We start from the raw sequence: 10,346 nt of genomic DNA, 5'->3' as shown, positions 1-10,346 counted from the left end.
ATTATGATATACCATCAGTATGTGTGACACTGTGAAGAGTTCATTAATGTTATTATGATATACCATCAGTATGTGTGGCACTGTGAGGAGTTCATTATTGTTATTATGATATACCACCAGTATGTGACACTGTGAGGAGTTCATTATTGTTATTATGATATACCATCAGTATGTGTGACACTGTGAGGAGTTCATTATTGTTATTATGATATACCACCAGTATGTGACACTGTGAGGAGTTCATTATTGTTATTATGATATACCATCAGTATGTGTGACACTGTGAAGAGTTCATTATTGTTATTATGATATAACATCAGTATGTGTGACACTGTGAGGAGTTCATTATTGTTATTATGATATACCATCAGTATGTGTGACACTGTGAAGAGTTCATTATTGTTATTATGATATACCATCAGTATGTGTGACACGGTGAAGAGTTCATTATTGTTATTATGATATACCATCAGTATGTGTGACACTGTGAGGAGTTCATTATTGTTATTATGATATACCATCAGTATGTGTGACACTGTGAGGAGTTCATTATTGTTATTATGATATACCATCAGTATGTGTGACACTGTGAGGAATTCATTATTGTTATTATGATATATCATCAGTATGTGTGATACTGTGAGGAATTCATTATTGTTGTTATGATATATCATCAGTATGTGTGACACTCTGAGGAGTTCATTATTGTTATTATGATATACCATCAGTATGTGTGACACTGTGAGGAGTTCATTATTGTTATTATGATATACCACCAGTATGTGACACTGTGAGGAGTTCATTATTGTTATTATGATATACCATCAGTATGTGTGACACTGTGAAGAGTTCATTATTGTTATTATGATATAACATCAGTATGTGTGACACTGTGAGGAGTTCATTGTTGTTATTATGATATACCATCAGTATGTGTGACACTGTGAAGAGTTCATTATTGTTATTATGATATACCATCAGTATGTGTGACACTGTGAGGAGTTCATTATTGTTATTATGATATACCATCAGTATGTGTGACACTGTGAGGAATTCATTATTGTTATTATGATATATCATCAGTATGTGTGACACTGTGAGGAATTCATTATTGTTATTATGATATATAGTCAGTATGTGTGACACTGTGGGGAGTTCATTATTGTTATTATGATATACCATCAGTATGTGTGACACTGTGAAGAGTTTATTAATGTTATTATGATATACCATCAGTATGTGTGACACTGTGAAGAGTTCATTATTGTTATTATGGTATACCATCAGTATGTGTGACACTGTGAAGAGTTCATTATTGTTATTATGATATACCATCAGTATATGTGACACTGTGAAGAGTTCATTAATGTTATTATGATATACCATCAGAAAATGTGACACTGTGAGGAGTTCATTATTGTTATTATGATATACCATCAGTATATGTGACACTATGAGGAGTTCATTATTGTTATTATGATATACCATCAGTATGTGTGACACTGTGTGGAGTTCATTATTGATATTATGATATACCATCAGTATGTGTGACACTGTGACGAGTTCATTATTGTTATTATGATATATCATCAGTATGTGTGACTACCACGGTGATAATATGCTAGTAATATCGTCGAGCAAGTCATGGTGTTGGCGGTGTTATCTGTTCGCTGAGGCCTTCTGTCGGCGTGGACATCGTGAGTTGTTTGCAACCGAGACTGAATACAATAGAATACTCTTCGTACTATATACTCATGAGCACCTGGCTACTTAGCCACTAACCAATCGGAGCAGGTGCAATGGCACCTGAATAATTTTCATACGTATAGATAGCAATTATCTGCTAATCTACAAATCGAAGATAATTTATCATGATAACTTTATTGCATCCTTAGAAATACATTAGATGTGATAACTACTACTATAAAAGGAAAGAAAGTTGTTAATGTGATAAAGCAAGTGTTACATATCAAGTGGCATTTTCATGTTTTGATTCAAATGCGTTATGAATATAGTTGCCAATCTTTTTTATTATTGCATCATCGTTTGAAGTTTTCAAGTAATTACATTTCTGGAGATCATTCTGTGTTTCATGTGGAAATGTATTAATTTATATTGAGAGCATATCATTTCAAAGTGCAGTTCATCTTCTATTTCATTCTATGTGTACATTATTTGCTTCTTCAGTCCTCAGTTTTGTTATTTTCAGTTCTATTTTTTCTCCAGAAATTTATGTATTTTATGTACTTTGTCAATTTGTTCTCGTGAAAAATTCATGTTGTTCATCATTTTTTGTATTGAAGAGTACCATTGTAAATTGGATTTATTTTGTTCAAGGTATGCTTGTTTTGTGATATTATTGCCTGGTAATTTACTGATACGAGTCCAGTATTTTATTAAATTATCCTGAATATCTGCTAAGAGTGGGAATTCTCCTACTTCGGTAAGGTATGGCAGGTGAAAGTTTTTGCCGTTGGCGTCGTCGTAACTGTTGACTTTTGGGCACTATAACTTAATTAATTGTTACATGTATATTGTTCATCATAGCCTTATTTTGTTGTTTAGAAAGACAAACTTTTCTAAGCAAGATTAGTATTTTCGTGGGGGTCGTGTTGGCATGTTTGTGTCACCAAGGAGAACAGTAGCCAGGAGTGCATGATGAATTCAATGTATATGTGGTCTTTATTTACAAGTTCAAGGCCATGGCCCATAAAAGTATATACATAAGTATTCTTAAATTACAAAAAATCAGCAATTATAGCGCTTCCAAGTTTCAATATGTGATAAGCACAGGCTGCCAAATTTTTAATTACATTGGTTTCTTGTGAAGTATTAATTCTACAAATTTATGAAAAGATGGAGGGTTGAAAAAGTATTTTGAAAGATACAATTGCCGAAATTCAGAATAAAATGGGCAAGCTGAAAGGAAGTGGTATTCGTTTTCAATTTGATTTGCATCACAGACTTTACAAAGCCGCTGGTCTCTCTCAAGAGTTCCCCTGTCAGTTTTGATGCCCAGGCTATGCGAAGAGCAACGAAAACGTGCTAAGGTTTTTCGGTGAGAGTTGATAATGACCGAAGTAAGATATTTTTCTCGCTGTAACGCTGTTTTGAGTTCGTGATATGTCACGATTTTCTCAAATGTACACACGTCACTTAGCCAGTTATGCTGCAAGTAACATTTAAATCTAACAGTAAATGTTTCCATAAACGTTCTTGTATCGTTAACTTCCTGACTGTACCAAAAACTGGGTTTGATCGAGGCATACTGTAGCACCATATGTTTAAATTGGCAAAATCTTGGAGTTAAAAAAATAAAAAAATACACCATAATTTAGGGAACCTGTTTTGTCACTTATTTTCATAATGGCTAAAATGTCTTTTTTGGCTTGTTTAAAAAACACAACTTTTGCGATTACATCCAACAATGGGTTCCCTAGCTCTCCCAGACCACTTGAGATACTAGCCATGGATTTTACAGTTCTGGAACCCAGCTCAAATGGTACTGAAAATGTTCTTGTTATGACGAATGTGTTCACTGAATTTACTAAGGCTATTCCAACAAAAGACCAAAAAGATATAACAGTTGCCAAAAAAGAAAAGAAAATGGCCTTACCTGAGCTTACATATGCTTACAATCAAAACACATTATCTTTTCTTTGGAAGAGAACCAGCTCTACCCATAGACCATCTACTTGGGAATGTGACTGAAGATAAAGAAAACCAGATTGAGGAGTGTGTTGCAGAACATCAGAAAAGGCTGTCTGAGGCTTTCGCTGCTGCCTCAGAGAGAAAAGGCTCTGAGACGATTAGCCAGAAATGATTCCAAGGCTGATATAACTGATTTTATCCAGTGGTGACTCAGAAACAGAACTGTCAAATGACACAATAAAATCCAGGACAAATGGGATTCTGAATTGTTTCATGTAGTTGCTAGGATGGATACAGGAGGTCACACCTATGTTGTTCAGCCTGTAGATAAGGAGCAATCACCGAGAACTGTTCATAGGGGCGAGCTGCTACAAGCCAAGCATGTAATGAATGACATGTATGTCAAACATGTTGAGGAAGAATCACAAGCAGAACTGTCCGGGGATGACTGTAGCAGCACAGATGATGACTTTGGTATTGATAGTTAAAATTGGTAGCATGTACTAAATCACCCATCTGATTGTGAGAAACCACCAACTTTCTTCTAGTTTAACTGAAAGATATGTGGGCCCTCCCACTAACCAAGGAGAAGATAAGCCAACTTCCACTGAACCAGATCATATCAAGAGTTTGACTGAATCTCCTACCAATGACCAATCTGTACAAACTGATGAAGTGTGTGAGGGCACGATTCTGTGTTATAAACCATTAGTTTCTGCGCATGTGCACTTCATTCGTTTTTCTTCATATTTGTTTACCTTGAGATTTTACCAACTTGTATGCAAGATTCCACACACTTTGTATCTGGTGTTAAGATCTGATATTTTCTGATATTTTGAGACTAGAAATCGTTGTGTCCTGTCGGGTTTCTGTTGTGTATCTTTGTCATATAAACACAGATTTATGAAATAAAAGAACCCGGATATGTGTATCTTGATTAGACTCGGAATGAGAATCTAAAACATCCGCAATGTTTACTGCTGCATTAATACATAGCTCTGTTAATTAAGACATATCATGGACAAAGTGTTACCTGACCACCGGGCATGTACGTTTTTATTTTCACCAGCCCGAATGGAAAATTGCCCGCCTCAAGCATACAGGGCAGTAATTTTAGTCACAGGTATCCACCGTGAAAAAACGACGCCCACGAGTGTCGCCCGAATCGTATACCCCATATTCCATTGTGTCAACGCATTGTCATATAAATTGGTTCAACTGGCCGTGACTCGTGATTGAAGACCGCCGATTCTTTCGGTGTGGAAAAATGTGTGGGACGAATGTATATTGGGCTGAATAGTCTGTCCCTTAAGTGGCATATTGAGAACCGTACAATCAGTCAACACAGTAATAGGTCACGGTTTCTTTCATGCTCATTTGCATATTATGTTCAGAAGAACACCACCTAAGTGCTATGTTCAAATTCGTTATGTTCAAAACTACTAAGTTCAAACTTGCGGTTTCGAAATAAGAATAAACAGAGTGGTGATATATATTCATCGTTTATTTATCATATTTTAAATGCTCATAGGCCCTACATATACGATTAAATGTTTACTTATTTTCAGCATCCCAGCATCTCAACATGTGCTGGTACAAAGAATTTACATACCATACATATCTATCTATATATAAATATAACCCACAGATTAAATGAAACTATACATTTCAGAATTAGCTTTTTAGATTTTAGTCTGACATGGCCACCATTGCTGAATCATGCTGCGCCGATGAGGCCCATCCCCGTAAAACCTTGCTGGCGAAAGCTCAAGAATATGGATGCAGCATCACTGACTTACAATTTGCCACACACATGGATGAGAATGATGCATTGAGGCGATTTAGACTGGAATATTTCTACCCTAAAATGAAGGAGATACCTACAGGTAAAACATTTGTTCTTCAAACAATGTCGTGAATATATCTCCAACACATACAATAATACACTGTGAGGAGTTCATTATGGTTATTATTATACATCTGTAAGTTACAGCGCGCCTTAGTTTTGTAGTATTTTACAGGGTATTTTCATCCTACCATTTAAGGAAATGCGAATTCCAAATATGGAATGTTACGCGCGTTTGTACAAGGGTTCTCTAATAATAAAAATAAACATGGCTACCACCATGGTTTGACCTGACTCGATCCACACAAAGAAGCTGATTCTGTTCTAAATATTTTGGATTTTGGCATTCACATGATGTATCTGTCACACCTTGTTTTCACATAATTTAACTAGCTAATATTTTACATATTAGAAGATTTTTTTACTTTTGTTTCTATTTTGAGTTTCGGAGAAATTGTGACAAATATACTCCAGCTGGAACTGTGGCTCATCGCTGACAACTAATGAACAGACTGGCAACGCTATTATTTAGAGGTGTCATTCGACCTAAAACGAACGTAGACGTGTGTCTCGAGTGAATTTTAGTCATGTTCTGTATTCAGTTCAGATGATATCACTCGGAAACGAGAGAATTTTACTTCGATTTGCCGAATAATATATTTTTTAGCTAAAATTGACTATTAAAATTGAAAAAGAAGGTCCTATGTTCAGAAAATTTAAACTTTTGTTCAGAAGAATTGAACATTATTTTTACGCCTCCTCTGCCAACATTTTTTATTAAAAAAAACCTTTTATTTAACACAGTATTTACATCTCCTCAAAAAATATACATATATATAAATATATATATATATATATATACCACTCCTCCCCCAAAACGAAGACAAATACTACTTATTTTTCCTTTTTGACGAAGTCCGAAAACGGGGACTTATTATTCGGTCTCCGTACGTCCGTGCGTCCGTGTGTCCGTGCGTCTGTTCGTCCGTCCGTCCGAAGTCTTATCTCAGAATCCCTTGGACCTTCTATTTCATTCTATGTGTACATTATTTGCTTCTTCAGTCCTCAGTTTTGTTATTTTCAGTTCTATTTTTTCTCCAGAAATTTATGTATTTTATGTACTTTGTCAATTTGTTCTCGTGAAAAATTCATGTTGTTCATCATTTTTTGTATTGAAGAGTACCATTGTAAATTGGATTTATTTTGTTCAAGGTATGCTTGTTTTGTGATATTATTGCCTGGTAATTTACTGATACGAGTCCAGTATTTTATTAAATTATCCTGAATATCTGCTAAGAGTGGGAATTCTCCTACTTCGGTAAGGTATGGCAGGTGAAAGTTTTTGCCGTTGGCGTCGTCGTAACTGTTGACTTTTGGGCACTATAACTTAATTAATTGTTACATGTATATTGTTCATCATAGCCTTATTTTGTTGTTTAGAAAGACAAACTTTTCTAAGCAAGATTAGTATTTTCGTGGGGGTCGTGTTGGCATGTTTGTGTCACCAAGGAGAACAGTAGCCAGGAGTGCATGATGAATTCAATGTATATGTGGTCTTTATTTACAAGTTCAAGGCCATGGCCCATAAAAGTATATACATAAGTATTCTTAAATTACAAAAAATCAGCAATTATAGCGCTTCCAAGTTTCAATATGTGATAAGCACAGGCTGCCAAATTTTTAATTACATTGGTTTCTTGTGAAGTATTAATTCTACAAATTTATGAAAAGATGGAGGGTTGAAAAAGTATTTTGAAAGATACAATTGCCGAAATTCAGAATAAAATGGGCAAGCTGAAAGGAAGTGGTATTCGTTTTCAATTTGATTTGCATCACAGACTTTACAAAGCCGCTGGTCTCTCTCAAGAGTTCCCCTGTCAGTTTTGATGCCCAGGCTATGCGAAGAGCAACGAAAACGTGCTAAGGTTTTTCGGTGAGAGTTGATAATGACCGAAGTAAGATATTTTTCTCGCTGTAACGCTGTTTTGAGTTCGTGATATGTCACGATTTTCTCAAATGTACACACGTCACTTAGCCAGTTATGCTGCAAGTAACCTTTAAATCTAACAGTAAATGTTTCCATAAACGTTCTTGTATCGTTAACTTCCTGACTGTACCAAAAACTGGGTTTGATCGAGGCATACTGTAGCACCATATGTTTAAATTGGCAAAATCTTGGAGTTAAAAAAATAAAAAAATACACCATAATTTAGGGAACCTGTTTTGTCACTTATTTTCATAATGGCTAAAATGTCTTTTTTGGCTTGTTTAAAAAACACAACTTTTGTTTTTTCCCTATTCACTTTCATTTTTCAGCTGTCACAGTAACTACTTAATATTTTAAGAGATCTTTACAACCCGATCACCGTATCTCAAAGCATTGCTACATCATATGCAAATAATAAGCAGAAAAGTTTAAGTCCAAATATTCTGCTTTTCCATTTGGGTTGCGGACACAAGATTTCACGTTTGAATATATGCTAGACAATATTTTAAACATTTTCTCATTTATACCCCCTTCAACAGAATATACCACAACCTTTGTCTATTAACAGTGTCAAAAGCCTTCGAAAAATCGACGAACGCACAATAACATTTTCCCCGTTTTCTGGTAATGTACTTTTGAATAATTGCTGCATAATAAGAATGTTATCAAACGTTGAGTAACCCATTTTCTGAATCCTGCCTGTACTTCGTCGATTTTTCCAAGTGCTTCTGCCCAAAAATGAATAATTCTCATTAATCGAGTTCAAGATAAGACACTGAGAGGTGGGTTTCAGTGACCACGCCTTCCTTTTGTCACAAAATACAAAGACAACGGACGCGATGAACAACATGAGTAACGGGTTTATTTTTTTTTGTTACGCTGCGTTTTTATAAATAGATTCGAAAGGTCTCCGATTTTTGTAAATTTAACCATATATATTTGACGAGCCACCCCACTCATTTACGTGGGTAGTAGTCAAAATATTCAACAACTACTTGAACCGAGCCTATGCTGCGTTCTTAACACAGATGATAAAACAGAAATCATCACCATTTTAATCGAAAATTTCGAAATTCGAAGTACGCTGCTAAACTCAACAATAAATGAAGTGTCATTCTTTTTAAAACTAAGTATAGCAACATTTATAAAGGTATAATATATTTCGGGTTAACGGGTGTCGCGGATTTGTCGCGTCTCGTCGCACCTTTTTAGCCGATTACCTAAGTTCGGACTGCACGGGGAAACACAATTTTTAGCTCAACTTTTTATTTTGAAGTTACCACAGAATTAACTTATTTTGTCGATGTCCGATCATTGATAACAATGAAATTACTTTCACAACTATTCCAGTCATGTATTCAGTATTGTGTGAAGATCGTTTAAAAGTACATCGAGCCGACTTTTATTATTCTATAACACATCGATTATTATCCTCGGAAATCATAAAAGGATATTGGATGTGATGATGTGATTGTGTCTACATCGAAGTGTATTATGAAATTATCGCGCTTACTGTAACTTTATTAAAGCTGGAATTAATTGTTTACATCATGAACCAATGCTAGATGAGGTTGATGAATAACCAAATTATAGTTTTATATACTGTTAGTTATTCTGGTGATCCTCCACTGACATGTATGATGTTTTGTAATATAAATATAGTCCAGACTTTGGATAGAAAGATTCCTTTAAGTAATTTCGGATTGCTAACTTCGGAACAGACATCAGTGAAAATTTAGTAAATATTGTATTATGTGTCTAAACTGTTGTATTAAACTCAATAGTGACCCCTTTATACAGTTAATTATCCAGTGTACCATTATTATACATGCACAGCAATCATTCCTTACTCTGGCATCAGTTTGGAAGCCTGTATAATCAATAACAATTGATTGGTAGTTTAGAATTTGAACACATGATTCATTTATTGCCCCATGGTTCAATTATTAAGGTTTCGAGTATCATGAAACCAGAAATTATTGTACCCAAAAACAGATCCTCTGGAATGTTCTGCAAGCAAGGTACATTTTTAGTGTAAAAACAGTGTTTTTGGACAAAAATCTAAATATATGATGTAAAAGATCGTTTTCATAAATATATTCTTACAAGGTAGTACTAGAGCTTTCAGAAAACTTCATGAGCATTAAACGTTATTTCCTGTGTTAATTATGACTCAAACATTGCAGTTGTTACGTGTGATTTGAAAACATTAATTACATGCGTATCTGTACATAGATTAAGTTAATGGCTGATTTTTCCACTTTGAACACTCAGAATTGAGAACAACGTGCCAAACTTATACAGCCATAAAGTAAAGAACAGTTTAGGACATGTTGTACATTTCTGTACAGGGGGGAGATTAATCTGATAAAATAAGGCCTTTTTTCAGGGTTAACCGCTCGCCTCTATATGATGCAGGAATTACTGCAACCTTCCCAGCAAGTATGCTAACGGAAGTCACTGCCTACTGTAAAGCCTGTCAAAGATGTAAAATAACCAAAGCAGGGAAGCGATTACATCCAACAATGGGTTCCCTAGCTCTCCCAGACCACTTGAGATACTAGCCATGGATTTTACAGTTCTGGAACCCAGCTCAAATGGTACTGAAAATGTTCTTGTTATGACGAATGTGTTCACTGAATTTACTAAGGCTATTCCAACAAAAGACCAAAAAGATATAACAGTTGCCAAAAAAGAAAAGAAAATGGCCTTACCTGAGCTTACATATGCTTACAATCAAAACACATTATCTTTTCTTTGGAAGAGAACCAGCTCTACCCATAGACCATCTACTTGGGAATGTGACTGAAGATAAAGAAAACCAGATAGAGGAGTGTGTTGCAGAACATCAGAAAAGGCTTT

The sequence above is a fragment of the Saccoglossus kowalevskii genome, chromosome 14, assembly GCF_978046115.1.
Source record: "Saccoglossus kowalevskii chromosome 14, keSacKowa6.1, whole genome shotgun sequence".
Classification (NCBI taxonomy): domain Eukaryota; kingdom Metazoa; phylum Hemichordata; class Enteropneusta; family Harrimaniidae; genus Saccoglossus; species Saccoglossus kowalevskii.
Note: the sequence above shows the minus strand (reverse complement) of the source record.